Source organism: Schistocerca piceifrons, chromosome 1, assembly GCF_021461385.2.
Source record: "Schistocerca piceifrons isolate TAMUIC-IGC-003096 chromosome 1, iqSchPice1.1, whole genome shotgun sequence".
Classification (NCBI taxonomy): domain Eukaryota; kingdom Metazoa; phylum Arthropoda; class Insecta; order Orthoptera; family Acrididae; genus Schistocerca; species Schistocerca piceifrons.
Window position 1 is genome coordinate 934,090,361 of NC_060138.1, and position 8,143 is coordinate 934,098,503.

Consider the following 8,143-nt stretch of genomic DNA (forward strand, 5'->3'; position numbering starts at 1 on the left):
CCGGCAACATTCACATTTTGACAAGCAGAAAATGTTTCTTGACTCATTTGAGAAAACGGTGAGAACCCAAAACCTGAGTCTACAGTATTTGCAATATTGTGTTCTGTCATTTCGGATTCCTGAGGCGAGCTGTTGCCGACCGATCGATCGATAATGCTTCCCTCTTCACTAATTGTTTCACTGTCCACGCCATTGTTTGCCAGCTGCTCCATTTCCCTATGCACAATTACCAAATCACTACTTTGAATATCAGCTAATTCATTACTCGGTGGCGCTAACACACTGCTTTCATCTTCACTGTCATTTCTCAGTTTACTTTGGAGCCTAGTATTACGTTTTTCACACGCCATAATTGTCACAATATTTCACACGATAACACAGAAAAGCACAATTTGAAGATCAAAAATAAGAGAACACATTAACATAGCACTGAAAACAATATCTAGTTAATTGCAGCTGCGAAATACTTGGTGCAAATCTACATGCATGCCACAACTGTTTTACTGTACAACAATGAAAGACTGCAACTACAAAGGAGATTTTCTCTACAATTACGCGCTAGCAATAAACAATAGCTACACTAATTACACAAACTACATGAAAAAAAATCAGAAGATTCCAGTGAGGTATCCTAGGCTAAGGGTCGACATATGTAACGTCCCCTTTGAACAATTATACATAACTGTACTTAAACTGACACACAATATTTTGTTAGCGCAACGCAATCTGACTTTCAAAATTCCCTACAAAAGAATGGCCCTGACTAACATTAAACTATACCTTTCACAAATCACTTACCTCACAAAAATTTTCGCTTCTCAAGCTACTGCAATACAGCGAGCGCCACTACTGCCAGCTAAATAAAAGATTCAAATTATGGAAGGCACTAACTACTGATAGGGATAGTTAGCAAATGAAAGATATTAATAGAGAACGAACAATGTATTTACCTTGATATCATCATATATAAATATAGCAGTTCATGACAAATTACAAACCTGCGCCATCTCTCTGTCCACAGCCACCACTGCTGGCGGCTCACCTCCAACTGCGCAACGCTACGCGCTGTTCACAGCCAGCTGCCTAACACTACAATGGCGAGTATTACAACAATGCAAAGCAGCCACAGACTGCACACAGCACAGCCAGTGATTTTCATACAGAGGTGGCGTTACCAATAAAAAAACCTAAACAGCCTACTTACAAAACGTAAGATAATGCAGATGAGCAGGAGAAACATTCCCGTAATGTTCGAATACAGCGTTTGCAGTGTCCTGCTTGATACTGTCGCTTCGATTAAATATCTGGGCGTAACGTTGCAATGCGATATGAAGTGGAACGAGCACTTAATGGGGGTAGTAGGGAGGGCACACTGAGAGACATCTGAGAAAGTGTGGTTCATCTCTTAAGGAGACCGCGTATAGGATCTAGTGCGATCCCCTCTTGTGTACTCCTCGAGTGTTTGGGATCCCCAACTGGTCTGACTGAAAGATATCATCGAAGAACATAAAAAGCGGTCTGCTAGGCTTGTTACCGGAAGATTAGATCGACACATAAGTACAACAGAGATGATTCGGAAACTAAATGGGAATACATCGAAGGAAGGCAGCCTTCTTCACGAACAATAAAAAAAATAGAGTACCAGCATCTGAAGCTGCCTCCAGAGCCATCATACTCCAGCCAGCGTATATTTCGCATAACGAGACACGTACGGAGGCATATAGATAGTCGTTTTTCCCTCACTCTAATTCTGAATGGAACACCCTCCACCACGCACCGCATTGTGGCTTGCGTAGTATGTATGAAGAAGGAGTTCATTTGTTTGTAATCTACTTTCATAGTATTTTGTTGTTCCCTTTTTCCTCTCTTTTCTAAACAAATTACCATTCATATGGCCTGCGGCCATTTGTGTGGCTAGCGGCTACAAAACCTAATTAATTTCTTTTTGGCAGCCTCTTTGTCAGTATGGCTATTTTGTACTAATAACAAGCGTCTGTTTACTCCATCCAGGAAATTCATTACGTTTATCGGAGCAGTTATTTTCCAGCAATGTATGTGCAGTTCTGATTAGTGTCTGTCTAGAGTGCAGTTTTTTGGCAAGTAGTCATTAAGGTGGTTACGTATCATGTGTTCTAAAGCCTTGGTTAGTTCTAGATGAAAGTAATTGTGTCAGTATGGTTCGTGGGCATTTTTATTATTCCATTTGGCTGTTTGGATGACTGTCTCAGTACAGCACTATATCGTACGTCTGTTAGCGAAGGGAATTGGAGTACGCAATAACTTCCAATATCAATGTAATTACAGACTTACGCTAGAGCCACCGATCGTCTGATTTCTTTCCCAATATTAGTGCAACCACATCTTTAAAAACGTAACAATATTGTAAGCTGCTAAGAAAGCCAATGGTTTATGTCGATGTTTCTTCGACTAGTAAGCTACTCGATGTTGCAAAATAATGATTTCGTCTTTACCCTGTTGCTCCAGATCTTCCACCAAAATTCATTGTTAAATAACGTAACTGTTACGTCTGTCATGTACTTAACATAAGTTTCACCATGTACACTGGCTACAGTTATATACACGATGGTCAGAAACAGTCTGAAAAGCCTGTAATGGTTTTGCACGGTATGTTGTCCTGAGAAATAATTGTTAAGGAAAGAAGTTCGATACGTCTCGCTGTTTCTTGGTTAATTATCATTTAAGTTAGCCCAGTCAAGTGACAGTTAAAGAGAACCGCCAGAGACGGTGTAGCCAAATGTGTTCTTCGTTTGGTTTTCTAAGACCGAATAAGAGAGCCAAAGGCTTAGCACTGTACGCTGTGGGAACTAATGACATTAATTGTACCTGGCGGGTTGCTTGAATCTGCTAGAGCAACAGTTTGATTGACTAACTTCAGTGCTAATTAACTCGGAAACGGTGTAACGTACCGAATTTTTCCATAAGAGTTATTTCTCAGCATAACCTATTCTGCAACACCCTTACAAGCTTTTCAGTCTGTTATAACCACCCTCTGCATTTGTATCACAGACACAGAGTCCTCTCCCGATTTTTTTTTTTTTCTCATACGGCAAGGCTTGCGTAAAGGAGTAATCTCTTACACCCCCGTTCGGAGCTCGGAGCTAAAATCGAAAGCCAAGCTCTATTTTAATTTATAAGAATTTCTAGCTGACAAACCCGGAGTTTCTCGGATATTCATTTCACCAATTTTCTGTTAGAAACGGAAACAAAAAAGAGCCGTGTTTTTAGTGTAATATCGAAAAAGTTCCTTTGCCGTGTATAACACCGTTGAAATAAGGAATAATTCGTGCAAATAGGCGTGTCTTCGGCGTGGTTTTGTGAACGTTGCTATGGCAAAGTCTCTTCATAGCTCTGTAGATGGCGATTGTTTTCGTCTTCAGACGTTTGCGTTTCGCAGAAGGACTTTGTCGAAAACGCTGCCAGGCGTCAGGGATTTCCTTAAGCAGCTCCGACTGTAGGAGTGCCTTAGCAGTAAAGAAAAAAAAGTATGATAACATCATACATAAGGCGCCAATTTTCACGCGTCTCATTGTTTATGACGTCATATGTCCTGGCTTAAGAAAGGTATGTGGTTCTTATGACCCCAGCGATTGTTGTCTGACAGTAAAGGATTTGTGTAAGAAGTTGGGTGAATTCGGTTCCGTGGTTTAGGAGAAGATGAAGAGCACATATACAGACACACAGACTCAGGCACTATCATACGTATATCCGTTTTTATAAGAAGTACTGATTTACGCGCTCCATACAAAAATGGGAGGGAGAGAACTTCTAACAACTGGTAAAACTGGAAGTTTTACCTGTTTACAAACAGTTGGTAGAATATGCACTCCGTCTTCAGGCCACAAGTGGCCCATCGGTACCATCCGACCGCCGTGTCATTCTGACAAGGGAACCTCCCCATCGCACCCCCCTCAGATTTAGTTATAAGTTGGCACACTGGATAGGCCTTGAAAAATTGAACACAGATCAATCGAGAAAACAGGAAGAAGTTGTGTGGAACTATGAAAAAAAAATTAGCAAAATATACAAACTGAGTAGTCCATCCGCAAGATAGGCAACATGAAGGACAGTGTAAGCTCAAGGTTGCCGTGGTCCCGTGGTTAGCGTGAGCAGCTGTGGGACGAGAGGTCCTTGGTTCAAGTCTCCCCTCGAGTGGAAAGTTTACCTCCTTTATTTTCGCAAATTTATGATCTGTCCGTTCGATCATTGACGTCGCTGTTCATTGTAATAAGTTTAGTGTCTGTGTTTTGCGACCGCACCGCAAAACCATGCGATTAGTAGACGAAAGGACGTGCCTCTCCAATGGGATCCAAAAACATTTCATCGCAAGGTCATAGGTCAACCGATTGCTCCACAGGAAAACACGTCTGATATATTCTATTCGACACTGGTGGCGGCATGTGTGTCACATGACTTGGCGGATGGGTAAAAAGATTCTTCTACCTTGCCCGATTCAGGTTTCCTTGTGGATGTGATAATCACTCCCAAAAAAGTGATGGAAACATAAGAGTTTGTCACATAAACCGCAACAAATGATTGCAACAGTTTCACAGTCGCACAGTTTTCCCTGTGCTCTGTCAAAACATATGTTTTTAACGTTTTAAAATTTATCTCTGTGTAGACCGTCAGTTACCTCGCATCGAACCGATGGACGGACAGATAATAACTATCTGAAAATAAAAAATTAAACTTTTCACTCGAGGGAAGACTTGAACCAAGAACCCGTCGTTCCGCACCTGCTCACGCTAACCACGGTACACCTGAGCTCACACTCTCCTTGATGTTGCCTATCTTGCGCATGGACTACTCAGTTTGTATATTTTGCTTATTTTTTTCATAGTTCCACACGAGTTCTTCCTGTTTTCTCGATTGATCTGTGTTTAGTTTTTCAAGGCCTATCCAGTGTGCCAACTTATAACTAAATCTGAAGGGGGTGCGATGGGGAGTTTCCTTTGTGAGTTGAGGATGCTGATAGGAGGGGCGTGGGGTCAGCACACCGCTCTCCCGGTTGTTATGATGGTTTTCTTTGACCGGAGCCGCTACTATTCGGTCGTGTAGCTCATCAATTGGCATCACGAGGCTGAGTGCATCCCGAAAAATGGCAACAGCACATGGCGGCCCAGATGGTCACCCACCCAAGTGCCGGCCACGGCCGACAGCGCTTAACTGCGGTGATCTCACGGGAACCTGTGTATCCACTGCGGCAAGGCCGTCGCCGTTTGGTAGAATATGGATGTCGATGAAAATATAAAAACTGAGGTAAAATTTCTTAGCGCTGGCTGACAGATAGTCTCCTGTTGACGTATGATTGTACCGTCTTCTTCAGTTAAATCAGAAAATTTAAAAATGACACAAATGTAGATGTTAGAAATACAAATTTTATAAAAAATCTTGTAATTAACAAATTAATCCCTCACAGAAACAGGCGGCTTTAAAAATTTAGACGATTTCCTCGTCCAGTTGAATTTGGGTGTACAGGATTTCAGTAAGGAAAATGGCTCATAATTACTACAATAGTAACCTCAGTTTCGTATGAGACGCTTAAGAACAGTAAAATGGTTCAAATGGATTTGAGCCTATGGGACTTAACATCTGAGGTCATCAGTCCCCTAGAAATTACAACTACTTAAACCTAACTAAACTAAGGACATCACACACATCCATGCCGGGGCAGGATTCGAACCTGCGACCGTAGCAGTCGCGCAGTTCCGGACTGAAGTGCCTAGAAGCGCTCGGCCACAGCGGCCGGCAAGAAAAGTCATCCCAGAGAAAATATCGAACTGGTTTGCTTGCATGTCATGCAACAATGTCAAGGTTTCTAAGTGTCAGTATCTCGTTGTCAGTACCACATCCGTAATTTGCAATGGTGTCTTCGGGGAACAGCGTTATTTATATGGCATTTCAGAGAGCACACGCAGTTGAAGATGACCGCCACACGTTTTACCGTCACAGTCAGAATATCCTGCAGCTGGGAGCGCCCTCATGACGGGCTGACTTATTACGGCCATACAGCGCCGCCACAAAAGCGTACTCGACGCTACAAAGAGCCTGGCCTTGAGCTAAAGCGACGCTATACAGTGGTTTCAAAACAAATGTCGCTTCACTAAATATTATGCCGCTCCCTACATTAATAAAGGCAAAATTACTCGAGTCCAGCAATTCTTGTCTCACAATAACAGCAAGCGTTTTGTCCTCGCAATGTTTGCGTGAATCCGGAAGCCTGCAAATTACGGCTGTCCAGATAGCTGTCTCGTCGCTCATAAAACATAAACCGCCACGCAACAAGAGAACATTAATCGTTATGGATGCGAAACAAAGCTAAGTTTTCTTTAGTTAATTTCCTGCCGTATCAAACTTTGGAATACTCTGCGATATGATAAGAAATTTAGTAGAACCATCACGAATAGAACACATGAACGATAAGAAAATTTAAATTATAAGGCGCTGCCATCTACAGTAACGAAACTTAAGAAAAGATACCCGCACTCAAATTCAGATGGCGTTAATCTACAGAAACACTTGACATTTAGTCTTAATGGGCAGAGGAACATGAAGATGTACCGGTATAATAGTAAAAAGACAAAGGGGTCTAAATAATCTGTGCAATATGTAACGCGAAGGTGGCAAATGAAATTTATGATAAACGTAATGTGCACGTGAGGAGTATTAAAGGCGAGTACCGCATCGTACTTCTAGGGGTTTGTTGAATTCACCTTATTATACCGTGATTATAACCACAATTAAGGGAACCGAGACGAAAAATGTTGATTGCTAAAGACTAATTTCATAGGTCATCCAACTGAGGGCATACAACGTGTGTTTCACAGAGAATGGGAACGTCATTATATTTCCGTCATTATTAGTTACTCCACATTTAAAGGTTGCTGTTGTTCCATACATCTATTCTCGGTTAGTTTCTGCTTTGCCGCGCGGGGTAGCCGTGCGAGCTATGGCGCTTCGTCATGGTTTGCGCGGCAACCTGCGTCGGAGGTTCGAGTCCTCCCTCGGACATGGGTATGGGTGTGTGTGTGTTGTCCTTAGCGTCAGTTAGTTAAAGTTAGATTAAGTAGTGTGTAAACTTAGGGACCGATGACCTCAGTAGTTTGGTCCCATAGGAACTTACCACAAATATCCAAGTTTTCTAGTTTCTGCTAAATCTCTTTTTAAGTCCCCAGCAGGTTTCAGCCTCCGCATGTGGGTCCTTTAAAGCGTACAGTGTGCTGTGTGAAGCAACGTCCAATGATCATTTGATGTTGTTTCATTTGACGTTCTTTCAGCACAGCACAACGTGCACTTGAAAATGGCCTGGATGCGAAGGCCGAAACATCTCATGGGTTTTAAGAAAGTACCTATTAGCAACGGAAGCGGCTATTCGTGAGCATCTTATTTCATTACAGAAAGAAAAATAGTTACAAAAAATAATCAGTAAGTTAAATCACGGATCTGCCACAAATTACGAGAAAAACGGCATAGAAGACTACATAACAATGCACACGGAAATAGAAATTCATTTCAATTCTGATCGAGACACTTCATCACATATAGCTTCCGGTATCAGTCACATTAGTACTGAAGCCATTATAGAAAATACAATGTGGTCTTGCATAGAAGCAACAATCAAAAAGGCACCAAAACGAAAGCAGCAAGGAATGATGGGATAGCGTATTCACTGAGCTCTACCTCCAAATCGTTTACTAAACTGGGCAGCATCTAGTCGTCAAATGTTCAGAGGAAGTCTATGATTTCAAATCCCCGATAGTTCTGCTAGAATAACTGACAATCTGAGAATCTGAAGTCCTCAATTCCAGGAAATTCCAAAGTCGAAGTCTCATAATGTTACTAAAATTCGATTTAAGGTTATGCGAACTCCAACGAAGTAACAAAAAATTATCTTCCACAAGATCCTGGACCTGATCAGGGAACGTAGATATCCTAACGGTCTATGTAGAACTTTCTTACTGAATGGTTGGACACAATTCATTCTGTTTAACACAGAAAATAAAAATCAACGATAGCTTCGTGAAATTACGACAAATTATACATCTACAAATTTTGGAATATGCATTTCAGCGACGTAGGTAGTGAACTTGTTTAGTATCACTGGACTGCAGTCCAAAAGTACATT

The 8,143-nt window shown here is 41.7% G+C and overlaps 1 pseudogene; it reads right to left on the bottom strand.

The window, feature by feature from the left end:
- Nucleotides 1-5,117: 5,117 nt before the first annotated feature.
- LOC124723772 lies at nucleotides 5,118-5,235 on the bottom strand (annotated as a pseudogene).
- Between the last annotated feature and the right edge of the window lie 2,908 nt (nucleotides 5,236-8,143).